The sequence below is a fragment of the Ixodes scapularis genome, unplaced genomic scaffold, assembly GCF_016920785.2.
Source record: "Ixodes scapularis isolate PalLabHiFi unplaced genomic scaffold, ASM1692078v2 PGA_scaffold2__306_contigs__length_199485367, whole genome shotgun sequence".
NCBI lineage: Eukaryota > Metazoa > Arthropoda > Arachnida > Ixodida > Ixodidae > Ixodes > Ixodes scapularis.
This window is the reverse complement of record NW_024609857.1, coordinates 37,211,384-37,228,130: the sequence shown is the minus strand read 5'-3', so window position 1 is coordinate 37,228,130 and position 16,747 is coordinate 37,211,384.

Genomic DNA, 16,747 nt, shown 5'->3' with positions numbered 1-16,747 from the left:
AGGTGTGACGTCGGCTGATCGGACGAAGAAGCGGCACTGGAAGCCCCCAAACTGTCATCACGAACGCTCACTCTAGCCGTTCGGATACGGTTATTTCGAGGCGACCTAATGGCTGGCATTTTCGGAGGCGGCGGCCGGCACGACGTCTTTTGGCACAATTGAGAAGTCTTGCTCTACGGCGCGCGGGGGAAGGGCCTTTGTCTTGTATACACCTCTTCTTTCTCCCCTCCTTGTTGACTCTGGGGCGTTTGACTGCGCCGTCATCTTTGGGCCGGCTGAAGAGGAGGCGCGTGCTTGAGCGATGTCCGTCGTCGCCGCCGCTGTTGCACGCCGCTGCTGCTCTTGTCTGATGGACGTCAGCGCGAGGAAGCGGCACCTGTCGAAAGAGAAAACGGGAGCTTCTTTGAGGGAAAGCACTTTGTTGCCATACTTGGTATGGACATGGTGCATGGAGTGGCTCGCACTTAAGAAAAGACGAAGAACCCGAAGTTTGGGTCTGCTTTCGGACGATGAAACGGTTTGCTATTTAAACCTGTGTGAGGTGGACTGACACGGGACAGTACGCTCGGATTTGTTTTTTCCTTTGTGTGCCCGTTTACAGAAACTGTACGTACTGAAGAACATTTCAGAAGGCTATAAAATCAAACAACTCATCGTCCTGGCAGTACCTTATACCTTGGCATTGCCAGAGGTCGGCATTTTAGGTCGCCCTCACTCGCCCTCACCCTCACAGCCACACTCACCTAAGCCCCTCACTCACCCTCACCCTCACAGCTACACTCACCTTCAGCCCCTCACTCATCCTCACCCTCACAGTCACACTCACCTTCAGCCCTTCACTCACCTTCACTGAACCTCACAGCCCTCACGCACTCACCGCCCTCACGGCCCTCACGGCCCTCACCGCGCTCACGGCCCTCACGCCCCTCACTCACTCATGGCCCTCACGCTACTCACCGCCCTCACGCCACTCACCGCCCTCACGCCACTCACCGCCCTCACGGCCCTCACCGCCCTCACGGCCCTCACCGCCCTCACCGCCCTCACGGCCCTCACCGCCCTCACCGCCCTCACGGCCCTCACCGCCCTCACCGCCCTCACGGCCCTCACCGCCCTCACGGCCCTCACGCACTCATAGCCCTCACGCCACTCACCGCCCTCACCGCCCTCACGCACTCATAGCCCTCACGCCACTCACCACCCTCACCGCCCTCACGGCCCTCACAGCCCTCACGGCCCTCACGCCTCTCACCGCCCTCACGCCACTCACCGCCCTCACGCCCCTCACCGCCCTTGCGGCCCTCACACCCCTCACGCCCCTCACGCACTCATGGCCCTCACGCCACTCAGGCCAGCTTCAGATGGGGCAATTTCGCCCAGAAACTTTACGTCGCAACACCAGCAACACGGGCCGCCCGCGATCACACGCAGCAACCAATTGCTGCAATTTGCCATCGTCATCATAAAATTTTATTTTTCTTGCACTATTTAGACACAATTACGCGTTATAAACATGTTTTTATGCATTTAAATCTCGTTAAGAATACTAATGCACCTTTCTGAAACAGTTTATTTCCAAAAAAACGATCGATTTCAAACCAGAACCAAGTCTTTCGGTGTCATCATCACCGGCACGAGGTATCACGTGAAACTTTTGCGTCCCTGATTGAATGCAGCCGCTTCAAACGTATTCGAATTGCTCCGAGTTGCTTGCTTATTTCGAGCCGGACCCGATCTCAGCAATTCGTGTCGATCTAGGGAAAGCTAGAGAACAACCCGCCCTTAACACCAAAATTGCTGAGAAAGATGCTCGTTCTGAAGGGCGCCTCACGCACTCACCGCCCTCACGCACTCATGGCCCTCGCACCACCTCATGCACTCACCGCCCTCACGGCCCTCACGCCTCTCATGTCACTGCCCTCACGCACTTATGGCCCTCACACCCCTCACGCACTCACCGCCCTCACACCACTCACGCACTCATGGCCCTCACGCCACTCACCGCCCTCACGCCCCTCACGCACTCATGGCCCTCATACCCCTTACCGCCCTCACCGCCCTCATGGCCCTCATTGCCCTCACGGCCCTCACAGCCCTCACCGCCCTCACGGCCCTCACGGCCCTCACAGCCCTCACGGCCCTCACCGCCCTCACGGCCCTCACCGCCCTCACAGCCCTCACGGCCCTCACTCACCCTCACTCACCCTCACCTCACCTGTGAAGATGAGGGTGAGTGAGGGTGAGTGAGGGCCCTCATGAGTGAGGTCTGCCGAGGTATGTTGCCAATATGGACAATGAGCCTGATCTTGGCAAAGTAACCCGTTAAGTGTTAACCAAACGAGGTTGCGCAGCAGGGCGCAATAGCTAATTTTGTGTGACAAGTCAATGGCAAGCTATTTATCTTGTTTTCTTTGCGTGAAACATTTTTATTTAAATGCTTATAGGGACGGTCAACAAATGGTTCAGCTTATAAACACGACATATCCTTCAAAGTTGCAAGCAATCACTTAGATCAACGCCCACCGGTACGAGAAAGTAAGCTATGCCTAACGTTTGCGAGTAAATATGGCTCTGTAGCGCGAGCGCGCTCACACGAGCAACGCGACTTAAATGTGACAAGCTCAAGCTTATATCCTCGGTTGTGGTACCTTCGTTCTGTTGAAATGGGAAAAATGTCTACCGAGTTAGACGCCCACTCGTGCCGCATCTTCTCCCGCAGCTCTTCATCCGAGGCCGAAGAAAACCGTTGAAGCGCTCCGAGGAAGGCTGGCACTTCCACAACAAAGCGGAGGCGCGATGGAGACGCGTGACGCGCGTCTCCAGGAAGTTTCCCCCTGAAGCGAAACTATGGCCGGTGCCATGATCTTGTCAACGTACACCTGACTGCCTCGGCGCTGCATCGCGCCCCCGAGTTTCCTCATTTGCATATGTCCGTTACGTCTCTTAGCTGCAAAAAAGCGCGCGCGCGCAAAAAAAAAAAAAAAAAAAAAAAAGAGCGAGCATATACAAGGAGAGCTTCCCTCAAGCCTGCGCTGACGCCACATCACGCCCTGGTGACTCTCTCGGTTCCAGTCGCGGCGCTGTCGTCGTGTCGTGTTCTTCCGGAGAGCTGCAGTCGATGACTTTATTTTTCCGGGCCTGTTCTATCTGGTCAACTCTCGAATCTCGACACAAGGTCTCATGTACTTAGTAATACCTTATGATGGACCCAGACTTGCACGGTATATACTCATTACAAGTTTTCAAGTGATTCGTAGTCTTCTAATAATTGGAATACATTTATTAAGAAGTAATTACGGGAGTAACCTTATTACTTTTGGAAGTACTAAAATTTCTCGTAACCGTTCCTATTTCCCCCTCCCCTTCCTGATGGCGTCCTTCGCGCGTGTTTCCCCACCAAGGAATCCTCGAGACGACTCTCCGACAAAAAGGCTTACCAAAATTGTTTAGATTAAGTAGATGTCTAGTTTATAATTATTAATTAGGTGATTCTGATCCAATAATGCGCTGTACAAAATACCCGTTTTCAAGCAGGAGAAAAATCTGCCATTTTGAAAAATGTCAGGTACTCGAAAAAGTAACGCTTACTTTTTCAGGTAACGGCCATTTACTTTTCCTCTCAAGTAATCGGGCAATTTATTTATTTATTTCAAAATACTGCGAACTCGATGAGGTCTTCGCAGGGGTGGAGACAAAACATACATATATATTCAAAAAGACAAACAATTAAAGATGTACACACCCTACGGAGCAAAACTTAGAAAGCCGCGAAAAATGAAATATAGGTTAACAAGAGAAAAAACAACAACAATTGCATTCACTTCACTAGTAGACTCACAGGCATTATACCAAGGAACCTACTGTATTTCTAACACAAATCTATCAAAATCGAGATAACTAACTGATCTATTTATGGATGGAATCTTCGAGTCTCTGATTGAGTAACAAAACTGACATATTTTTCCCCGATTAATTACACAATCATTATTCATTATTTTGTGTAGGAGCTTAGGTCGTTCAACAGCGCGCCTGGAATCAAGAGGCGTAAGTCCTATGCCAGTTATAGAAGATGTGGGAGAAAAATTGCGGTCATATCTATTAGAAATAAATCTGGTTGCCTTTGATCGTATTGCGTCAATCTGCCTAATATCACCCTTTTATATCACACCACACAACCATACTTTAAGATGGGTCTATATATAATCAAGGTGTTATACGCCGTTATATTAACTTCCTTAGTTGAAGATTATAAGGTTCTTTTCACATATCCTAGCCTTTGCGGAGCACGAGAACAGATAGAACTAATGTCAATGTGCTTATCCCATTTGAGACTAGGCGGGAATAAAATACCCAAATACCTGTATTCATGTACTTGACGCAGAAACATATTACCGGTACCATACTTAAAAACAGGCGGTTGCTTCTTGATAGTAACTGCCGTAACGACAGATTTCTCAAAATTGATTTCCATCTGCCACTTCTGACTTTAAGTAAGGAACTGTACAAAAGAGTTGTTTAGCAAGGCATGGTCATCTACCGAGTTGATTTCGTTGTACAAAACGCAATCATCTGCGTAGAGGCGAATTTTAACTGGAAGACCCTTTGCGACGTGATTAATATAAAGTAAAAACAAAAGAGGTCATAAAACCGATCCTTGTGGGACACCGAAACTAACCGAGACATTGCTTGAATGAACGGCCCTATATTACCGCGAGCGCAGCTGACCGAACAGGCAGCGTCCTCCTGGCCTAACGGTTACCGCGCTTGCCTTTCACGCAGAAGTCCAGGGTTCTATTCCTGGCCGCGGCAATACGTTTTTGTTGACACTAGAATGTGATGTTCTGGTAAATTCGAGAACCGTCTTGATGATTCGAGGTTAGAATGTTCTACGCACCGAACCTTCTACGCCGAATACTCCAGAAACCCACGCGTGTACAAAAACGTGGCAAACCGGGGTCAGTTTCTCCTCAGCGTTCGATCCTGCTGCTTCGCCGCCTTCGACGCCCGCGACGCTCTGTTATTATCTTTTGTACCCTTTTATTTTTGGGCACAAGTTCGCACCATTAAAAGTTCAGTTTACTCAGTTATTCACCGCCTCATCACTTATCATTCGTGACATTTTGGTGGAGGTGCGGGGTACCGCATGCCTGTGCAGCGTTCCCCTCCAAGAGCCCGCTGTGCAAGTCCGGTTGCAAGCCCAGTGAGAAGACCACTTCCCGCGGAACCCGAAACTCGGACCAGCCGGCGCATCAAGGGAGAGGATCCTGACTACGGTTTGCTACTGGACAAGCCCAAGCTGAAGAAGACGCGGATGGCCAATCAGGCGCAGGCCCCGGCCGCTCCTGCCGTCGTATACCTGCCCGTCGCACCCAAAACTCCGACGCCATTCCACGGAGACGCACACGAGGACATCGAGGACTGGCTGCAACACTATGAACGGGTGGCCCGCCATAACGGATGGCCCGCCATAACGGGTGGTCAGCCGAGCACTGCTTGCAGAACCTTTACTTTTCGATGGAAGGAACTGCGAGGCACTGGTTGGAAAACCACGAGGCTTCTTTGACGTCGTGGGAGGTGTGCAAGCAAGAATTGAAGAAGACGTTTGCCTGCCAACACCGACGTGAGAGGGCCGAAGATCTCCTTCGAACAAGAACCCAAGACCTACATGAGAGCGTCAACAGCTTCGTTGAGGATGTTCTCCGCCTGAGCGCCCGCGCCGATCCTCAGGCTACCGAGGAGAAGAAGCTGCACCACTTGATGAGGGGTGTGAAAAGTGAGATATTGCGCGGCCTCATTCGCAATCCCCCGACAACCGTCGACGGGTTCGTCACGGAGGCGACGGATATGGAACGGGCCCTACAAGCACGTGCCAGACACTACCAGCGACACCCCTGCGTAACCAGTTTACTCAGTTATTCACCGCCTTATCACTTGTCATTCGTGACAATATTAGACAAACCGTTATATATTTTTTTAGATAATCTTCGATGCAATTACCCAATGACGCATTATTTAATATCTCTTGTAGTTTCTGAGGACGCGAATTTGGATACTAATAGACCCTTTCCGGAATTCAGTCTCGCCACTTTGATCACTATCATCATCATCTGAAAACGGCATATGTGCTATACTAATGGCGGCCCTCTGTTTACTGATGAAGGAAGAAGTTGAAGATGCTCCTAGGCAGATGATTCGAGGCATATACATTCGAGATGTTAGCGCGGCGTGAAGCAGGAATTGGACGCAAGAGCTGCGTAAGCGTTCATTTCTAACTCGGTCCCAGTCAATCCGTTAGTAGCACTCACTCGGCTTCAAAGCCCCTTGATGTATAGAACTCTATCAAGACGTCTATGGTTGGCGCTTCGTTCCGACCGGCTGCATTTGTTTCGCTACCGACACTAAAAGAGACAGAAAAATAATTCTAGTGAAGTGCAGATTCTCGTTTATCATTGACCTTTAAGTGACGGTGCCCCATTAAATACTGCAGACCACAGCTTCATTGCCGCCATTAGTATAGTAAAAGATAAGCTGCCATTTGAGTCACCAGATGGCACTGAATTCCGGAAAGGGTCTATTGGAGACTTTTTATTTACCACGAGTTATTGTAATCGAAGTCGATTACTTTTTTTCGAGTAACGCGTGCAAGACAGGATGAACTGAGCGGAAGCCACGACCTATCGGAGCCAATCCAGAGCTGTGTGTCACATGACCTTTGGGAGGGGAAGAGCGACGCGCGGGGGGGGGGGGGGGGGGGGGCGGAGTTACGTGACAGGTTGGCGGCTTTGGATCAGCTGGGGATGGCTCGTACTGTACGCTGCAATCCATCGTAAGGTGAAGGAGAGTATATAGTATAAGTACTGACGCCCACGGTCACCAATATAGATATATCTGTTTTTATAAGGTTGTAACTTATCACTCGCAAGTTTGAGATTGCTGAGTTTGGGCTTCTGTTGATCTATCACGTGCCTGAGATGAATATTTAGATTTTGTTGTATTTTTTAGTCCAATCTAAAAAGTCCGAGTGTGTCCTCCCGGGGCAAAATAAAAAGACAAAAACTTCGGAGAAAGAGAGAATGCCGCGTCAAGTAAGTTTGTTTTTAGGTGTCTTTAGGATGAAACGAAGTTTTAGCTGTGAGTCAGCGCTTGTCTTTGATGTGTATAATAACTTTTCTGGTCATCATAACGCATCAACACGTTCGACTTCCGTGCGTTTTGCGGACACGGATGCGCTTTTCTAGCGTCGCTCAACTGTAATTATGATCTCGGGAGTAGTGCATTCATTGAACTGAATTCCAACTGTCGCATCCCAAATAAATACTTTGGACTCTGTAAAAATAGCGTAGACTTCGGAACTGCAATGAGACCGGTTTCCTTCGCAATTCGTGACCATGCCTCGTGGGGAACCCGATATTCCGAACACTCCCCAGCTAAGAACAAGTTTCGAACCATTAGTTTTGCTTTCTGCTTACACCACGTCAAGATGAGCCTGTTATTCTCACATGGATATTTTTAGGCTCGCCTGAATGCGCCTATTTGATATTTCTGGCGTGGTGCAGCGCCACAATCATTTAGATGTCTACATGAACACGTGTACTAAAGTTGGGGACGGTCACACTGCTCATACATCATACAGAAGACAGTCTGCAAACACGAGTCACCGCAGTATCCGTGGTTCGAATGCCGCGCGCCAAAAGTTTCTCCTTGAACTCATTGCCAGGAGGCATTCAAAGCACAGATCTCGCGGTGACTCGCGTTCGAATCTGTAGGCAGACTGCCTTTTGAATGATGTCTAAGCTTAAAGGAGCTGTGCAACGATATTCAATTGGAATGTTTTTCTCTCTACCCGAGCTCACTGGCACACCTGGGACTCAAGGATACTCACACGCAACGCCACTGGCCAAGAAACGCCTTTGTTGCGGTGTAATTTCAAGGACAAAAGCGATCATTTTCATTCAATCTCTCCTTTGCAAAATTTGATGACGTAACTCGGGGATCGCAGTACACCCAAGTGACGATATTTGAATGCGGCTCATAGATTGGACCCAAGCATTGCGTGGGCACTCGACTTGGGCTCGTGACAATTGCTATCTCGAGAAGCATTCGGGTTGTAACCCGTGTCCAATCGCTGCAACGACGACAATAGCCGAGCCATAACAATGTCTGGAACTCAGCGCGTGTCCTGCGCTTTGCCAACCCCAGCGCGTGGCTATGATCAACATTGGCGGCATATAATCGGCTCCAGATCACGTGGCCGCTTGTTCTGGCTGCGAGTTGAGGGGGTGAATGCTGCTCGTTTTTCTTAAATTTTTTTCTAGGTCTTCTATTGCGTGAGGTGCAAAACGAACGCGTGTTTCATAGGTCATTAACGTTAGGGATCTGTTTTACGCGGTATTTGTGCAAAGTACAAAAATTGTTGCATTGCTCCTTTAAGCAGTGTCACCCAAGCTTAAAGAGGTCCTGAAACGATTTTCCTACTTCTTCCTCCTAAGCTTTAATCCTCAACTCAAATGCGAATTGTGAAATCACGTGGTCGTGACATTCCTTCGGCACCGGTGCGATGACTACTAGCTTCCACCGTGCTTTTTATGTCATTCCCCAGTGACAATAAGTTCCGTCAGGGCACTCATTGGCCACGAACGCGAATCCGAATATTCGTCGACGGATTGATTGTTGACGACCGCATACGTCCGAGTGACGCAGTTCTCGTGTCCAATGCGGGAGCTGGGCTCTGCTGACGTCAGTTTGGCGCCGGTGACGCGCTTTTGGAACCGCGGATGTATCACAGTGAAAAGGCGGAGAGCTTTCGAAGGCAAGAAGGTACAAAATAGTCCGCTATATTTTCAAATGTTCGTACCGAAAAGCTGGCTTTCGACTTTCTAGCCTCTTTCTTTTGGCCAACTAAACGATATGCGATTAGTAAAGTCCCAATTTAAAATCATTCATCCCAACCCAAAATTCGTTTCATGGCCCCTTTAAAGACATGGATTAAAATAGAGAGAGGGGGAAGGGGGGAGGGGTCACGTGACCATATCCGGGTATGGTGATAACCCGACAGTTTCGCGGTAATAAGTTTTACGCTAATTGCTCTAATAAATGTAAATATTTTCTAAACGAACCGTCGGCCGTAATGCTGAAGTTATACTTCAGTGTATCTACGGGCACAATACAAATACTATCTGCGTCAATGGGACACCTGAAAATTCACCAGCTTTCTTGAAGCAACTTCGATCGTCTCGCAGCTCGGTATTTCACATATTACACATTGAAACAGAATTAAGAAGTCTCACTTTCAGCATATAGATTTTACCTAAAGAAAAACTGGCGCGTCATCAGGCATGCGAAAACGAAATGCTAAAGCTCCCCATTGGAAAGTTTTAGTAAATTGCATTTGGTGGTTTGGTACAAACTGAAGAGCTCCCTTCCTCGGAGCAAGGTTCGACGTGGAAGCGCGAGTTTTCCGGGTGCCAGTATATTGCTTGACGGACACGCGCTCCGTTGAAGACTTTTCACTATCTTCGGTTCCCGAGCTGTTCGTTCCGAATCGGTGCCTCCAGGCGCATTCATGGGCGCCCCCAGATTTCCGCAGTCCTTGGACGGAAGCAGCACCGCTCCGTGGCCACTAATGAAATAAGAACCACTAATGATATCTATGACGTGAGCGGTCGATGGCAAACGAGATAGCGCACCTCGTAAAACTCTCCCGAACGCTCTCCGAGCAACAACATACATACGGCGTGATCTTTGAAACAATAAAATATCAAGAAAAATATAAAATAACTTTGAGAGGGGGGGGGGGGGTTGAAAAAGTCTCGATCTCGGTCGCTCGATTATCTCCGCGGCCGTCGTCTTTCGTTCTCCTCCCTGCAGCCTTTGAAATTGATAAGGAGAACGGCACGAATTTCACGTGGCCTTCAGCGCGCCGGGTGCAATCAAATAATTGCCCCGTTCTAAACGCTGCCGGGCAGAGCGAACGTGTGGGATACACGACGCCGCGACGTCAAGTGCACTCGGCCGCGGTTATCGGCTTCTTGAAAGTTGCGTTCGCACTTTAGAAGCGCCCCGGATTTTAGGTCGCCGTGAACGCTCGCCGTGTTTATTACTGTTCGCTTCGTTGTTGTTGTCTTGTTTCGAGCGACGCTGATTGCTCGTTGGTTGCGGCGGCGGCGGTGTGGTGCACACGCCGGACGTAGGTAACTTATGCGGTGTACGTGCTCGGGAGGGTGGTCAGGAAACTCCAGCGCGGCCACTCGGTTGGGTTCTCGTGTGCGCGTTGTTTCTCATCTTCGTCTGGGAGGAATTTTCCAATTTACCCTCTCCCCGATTGTTCCGTGATGCGGCGTAGCTCGCTTCCTTCCAGGCCCCACACTCACTCAGAGGCAAAAGCCCGCACCTCGGGCGGCGATCAGGGGGAACGGCCCCGTAAGCCGTGAAAACGTGCGGATAACTTGGGTTAAACTGACAATGGGTACACTCCGTTTCGCCTTACAATAAACTACCAAACGCACTCTAAAAAAAAGAAAAATTTTTTTTTTTAGTTTGCATGTAGGCACAACAATGTGCACGACCATAGCCTCCTCTATACTCACAAAGCCTAGCAGTTCGATGACGGAGCCATAGAGTGCGCGGTCGCAGATTTGGAGCGCGAGGATCTGGTAGGGCACAGAGCATTTCTCGGGGAGTCTGGTATTCAGCGCACAGCTTTCGTAGCGGCGAGGACTCGAAACGTGGTTTTCAAACCCGACGAGAAAAGAAGCGCTAGCCCGAGGAACGCGGGAAGCACGAACGGACATTCCATCGCTCGAGACAAATATGATTCGGCGTCTCGCCGCAGCGGGCAGCCCGTTACATGACTTTTGTTTTGCCGCTCTACCTTTTCACTTTCGGCGGCCGCGTCTCGTGGCATTCTTCCAGGCTTTGTCAGTGTAGAGGAGGCAGTGGCATGGCGCTTTACATGCTCGTTGTCTCTGCTGCGCACATTACATTTTTCAGGTCTAGTCGAATTCGCTATAAGCTTCGTCATTCTCTTGAATTCTTGCACTGTTCGCCGCGATTCGTTGTCGTCTCAGCGCCATTGAGGAAACTGAAAGCAGGAACATTTTTAGAGTGCTTATGCTATACAGTATACACCAACGCAGTGTTTAGAAACAAGCCCGCTTTGTCCACACCAGGTGTGGGCACTGCGCCTGCGCAGAAACCAAATTCCGGAGGAGCGAACCGTTTGCGCATGTGCAGCACCGATAGCAGCGCCACCTCAGTGGTGTAAAGTCAGTGAGTTGAGTTGGTCTATATCTACGAGCCATCCGGGTCAATCCAACGCTGGAAACGTATCGGGTGACTATAGAAGCACCGGGCGTCGCTGCGTCCCTTCCGAAGGTCACGTCACACCAACATGTCCTTTGATTGGCTCCGATGTTTTGTAGCGTACGCAGTGGTCTATCGTAAAGCGAGAGAAAGTATAAGGGATGGGCGATTTTTACTTCTCTATATTTAATTTGATTGGAACATCTAAGCTTTCGATCCACGGCTCGGTAGATGCGGGCAGTGTCATAAGTTCAAATAAAATGTCTGGCATGTCTTGATGTGCACCGCATAAAGGCGCTCAATCTACCTGCAGTAGCGTTAATTGTGCTAATCTATACATCGGATAGAGGCGAGAGTTTAGAGCAAAATAATATATTGCGGTCAAGACATACATATAAGCCACTTGACCTTTCGTGAGCAGGAGCGGTGACAATTTATGTACTTCTTATGGTAACCGAAGACAAAATTGACCGCAGATCATTTAAAAGACATCACTCGATTAATATTTATCGAATGTATTTCTTCGGTAATGAAATAGATGCACGGTTAGGGCAAGGTAAAAATGAATGTATAAGGTTAACGGTGTAACAGAGATAAGGAGATTATTCGAAGTTATAATATTAAAAAAAAATGTAAACGGGTTCCGATGTTTAACTTAGTTTAGTGGGATTCCCTCTGATGGAATCGCTTTCTCAATATGTCTATGTATTTTCAGTTGTCTCAGTAAGGGCCCCCTCAATACGTAATTTCGTAAGCGGGCAGATGTCGTGCACGCCACAAATATGTAAAGGGAGGACGTTTCATGTCGCCCAGTTAATAGAATGCCACTGGACAGAGTCACTGTTTGAATAATGGCTGATGGCGCGTGAACTTTTTCTTTTCCGAGGAAATATTTGCCTCCTAATTGACGTAGTGATGGCATTGCTATTCATGCAGCGAAGCGCTGATGTAGTGTTACTCACGTGTCGTCAGCTACTTATTGTCTGCCACGAGCAACAGTTTTGACGGTGCGATACAAAGCTGGTGAACGGTCCCCTTCAGCACGCGCTTAACTCTAGGTCAGCGCTATGCTTGTAGCGCTCCGCTGCATGTGTGAACAGGCCATATCTGTGGCGAAGGAATGTGCCCTTATCGGTGCAGTGTTTCCTGCAGGCCCTGTTCAGAAGGTAACAAGAAACACCTTATTAGGCCGCACAATTGACATTGGCGCGGGCTGGAAGCCTCGGTGGTGACTGACCACGTACTTGGGCACAATGGGGAGTCCTGTCTCCTCGATGAATTTTCAGCTCGTACACCACACGCATACATATACGGCAGTACACCTGCAGTCTATTCGTGCCAGTTAATGCATCTAACTACTCATCCAGGTGGTCTATTGCAAGCTCCCGCATGTTACTTAGTATTTAACTCCACTAGGCTTCTTTTTTTTTTTTGTCGTGTTTTATTTGGTTTTACGTTTCCTTAAGCGGAAGACGAAGATGCCCCTTACGAGGGAGTGGATAATGACGTTATCTTTCCCATGCCACCCGAAAGAGGTATATACAATAGAATAACACCAGCTTCATTTGTAGTCATCGCCCTGTGCATTACAGCAGCAGTCGCACTGCCAGTACACCACACAATGTATACATCGAACATCTCTGTAGACATTTTTTTTATTATAACCAATGTGTGTCCTACAAGAACGAAACACCCTTCAGACAGTGTCTGTAGATGTCTTCTATGCGATGTATTAGCTGTGTCAAAGCGGTTTATGGCAATTTTTTTAACTTCGCCACATGGCATTTAACGGTTCAGTCTCGAAGATCAATTAAGTGGTCTTTGCGAACACAGAGTCACAAACTCTGTAAATGAAGTTGTTGCTCTTTGTAAAACAGTAAATGGCCGTCCTTCTTTGCAGCCACAACCGTGTTTTTCTTTCTTTACTTCTTCTGATCTCACGTACACAGCGAAGGACAACTGGTCCAGGCCGATGTAAACACGAACGTCGGGACCTCGTGGACGCAGCAGCAAGGCCCACCTCTGGCTTCCCTCATCTTCGCGCTGCTGACCGCGAGACCGAGTGGCCACCACTCATGAAATATGTATGGAGCCCCAACGCGTGCTGAGGGCGCGCACCGGGCCGCTCGAGGATCGCCCAAGCCTTCCTTGGCCATGACGAGCACGTAGGCAGCATTCGCTGAAAATCTCGGGGCTGCGGTCGCTTTTGCGGCGGTCGCAATTGGGTTACGGACACCGACGGACCATCCCCCGGCGCGAGCGATGCGCCGCCGGCCAACGCCTTCGTTCTCGCCAGGAAGGAGGAACGCTTCCTCTTCCTCGCCGCCGCGCAATTAAACTAACGGTGCCGGCGGTGAGCGCCATTGTCTCGCCAAAACGCCCACACCTTGGGGTCCGGCTTGGAATTTGGGCCGAGGAAATGGGCGTCCCGTTTCATCGCGCAAGAAGAAGCCCGAGTTCGAGTGCGTCTTCCTTTGTCCGATGGGTGTTCTGTTGGTGGCTGCGCGATGCCTGGATTCTTCTGGATTCTTTGAATGGTCCGCACTCTAAGCGAGGCCCCAGTGATTCGCTTTCCGTACTCTCAGTGCGGAGAGCGAATCACTGAGACTCACGGTAAAGCTGCTTCACGTGTCAGGAGGTCTGTAAAGTCTCGATGAGCGAAAACCGCCATCTGGATTGTTAGGCCTTTCGTAGATCACGCAGGAGATTGCCGTCCCTATCTGCAGCTCGTGCCGTCATTCGGAACACAGATTGAGCACGCGTCCGCAGGACCCACAAGCAGTAGATCAGCAGACGAAGTTGGAGACAAGATGTTTTCGATTTATGCTTGGCATCAACATCATAATTAGCTTTGTACTTTTCGCAGGTCGTACTATATGGCTCTCAAAATTCTCCCCGGAAAGGAAGTGAAAGGGATCCTTTTGGGGGGTGACTTCAAGTGCTAAGTCTAAAAAAAAAATAGCTCATCGAAAACCAAAAAAGAATACTTGGTATCGATAAAATAATTATTTAATCGGTAAATAAACTTAGGCGTGTAAACCCGTCAATTGGCAGGGGATCAACAAAGACACGGATGATAACCGCGGACTAGTGAAAAATGCTAGGAGTTATTCTGCTGGTGAGAGAACATCGGTGTTCACATGCGACAGAACAAGCGAGCTTTGTCGCTTTAAAATTTAAAATATATTCCCGCATCAACAGAGAAATAAAACCGACTAGAACTTGATGCTTGTAATCCTGCATTTAAAAGGACCGTGCACTTTTTTTTCTTCTTTTTTTGCCACAAGAAATTTGGAGGAATAATATTCATTATATACTCAAAGCGTTCAGATAATTAAACAGCTGAGACACTGTTTTGACTCAAATGTAATCAGCACATGGAAAGTGTGCCCTAAGTTAGGTGGTGTGACGCACTGTATCTGAGTATCGTTTTCATTTATCTTCGGAGTTATTATCTGGACCACCTCCTTCGGGCGAAAATTAGATATTTATTAAATGATTTCCCCGTCAGCCTGCTCTACGGACAAGTTGACATCACTTGCTGGCAATTATTGCACCTGCGTATCCTTCAACTAAGCAACACCTAGAAATAGCAATCTTCGATGGGTTTCCGCCGAGGTTATTGTCGTGTCCATACCTCGGCAAATTCATTCATGAACTCGCTCATTCACCTTCATTCACATTCACGGCATGAATCTGAATGGCTCTGAATGAATTCTTGAATTTGAAAAAAATCATGATGTGATGGTGAACGACTTTGTGAATTTGAATGAATTCGTGATGTGATGGTGAAGAACTTCATGAATTTGAATGAATTCGTGATGTGATGGGTGAATGAAGTCGTGAATTTGAATGAATTCGTGATGTGATGGGTGAATGAAGTCGTGAATTTGAATGAATTCGTGATGTAATGTTGAATAAATTCGTGATGTGATGGTGAATGACTTCGTGAATCTGAATGAATTCGTGATGTTATGGTGAATGAAGTCGTGATGTGATGGTGAATGACTGTGAATTTGAATGAATTCGTGATGTGATGTTGAATGAAGTTGTGATGTGATGTTGAATGAAGTCGTAATGTGATGGTGAATGACTTCGTGAATTTGAATGAACTCATGATGGTGTTGTGATTGTGAAGGACTTCGTGAAGTGAATATAAATCATTGTGATGTGATTGACTCAATGAATTCGTGACGTGATGGAGAATGGCTCGTAAACACGATGAATTTGTGATGTGCGTGGCTCGGGAACTTGATAAGTTTGTGGTGGGAAGTAATACCGTGAACTTAATTCTTGACGTGATAGTGAATACGGTTATGAATTCAGTATAGACAGAAAACATGTTACGCAGGTGCTTGCTTGCCTGCTGGTTGTTTTCATCCTTCATCGCAAACCACAGGAGCCCATTTGACTTTAGCGGTTTGGGCATCAGTCTCGCTGCGTAGCCGTGCGCGCCTCAGCGCGGTGGCCCTTTGTCAAGCACTTTCGTAGTAACAGCTGTTTATAAGGGAAGTGCGGTGGCAGTGCCAATGAAGGGGAAGGGGGGGGGGGGGGGGGGGCTGGTCGTTTTCTTTGGCACTTGACATTTAATTCTGCCGTTGTTCTGAGTGGTTCCTCGTGAATCAATCAAGCTCCTTGCCGACCTTGTCCTCCTGTGTCTTGGGGCATATGGTCCCGAATCCCTGAAGGCTCTCGCTGTGCCGTTTCGCTCGTGGGTCGTGCGTGGCGCAGCCGCGCTGTCCGCGGGCACTCGTAGCAGCAGGCGCCGCTTCGTCTACGCAGCGCAGCCATATATCATTTCAAAAGAGACGAGGCCGAAGCCGACGTCACGAGTAGGCGCACCGAATTTGGCGCCGAGACCATATCACATGACCTGCCGGTTCTGCGCGGCGGTGCACGGAGCACATTCACGTTACACGATCGCAGCGCGGCATTGGCTAGGTTGGCGCTCTATCAATGTGGTTTGTGTTTCGCGCACTCGAAATACCTCACTTCCCCAGCGGAGTCAGGTCGTAGTTTCAGGTAGCTGACACAAAAGGCGCCACAGTCCTATTCCGCAAGAACTGCGAACTTGTGAAGGGCTACCAGCCGTGAAGTCGAATTTAGTCAGAATGAACCTGAATGACTACGTGAATTATGCGGAATTTATGAAGTGATGGTGAATTCGTGTTGATTGTGATGGTGAATAACTTCGTGAAGTGACGGTGCATTCTGATGAATTCATGATGTGATGGTGAATTCGGATGAATTCGTGATGTGATGGTGAATTCCGATGAATTCATGATGAGATGGTGAATTCGCATGACTTCGGGAAGTGATGGTGAGTTTTGATGAATTCGTGAAGTGATGGTGAATTCGGATGAATTCATGATGTGATGGTGAATTCCGATGAATTCGTGGTGATGGTGAATGACTTCGGGATTGGTGATGTGATGGTGAATGACTC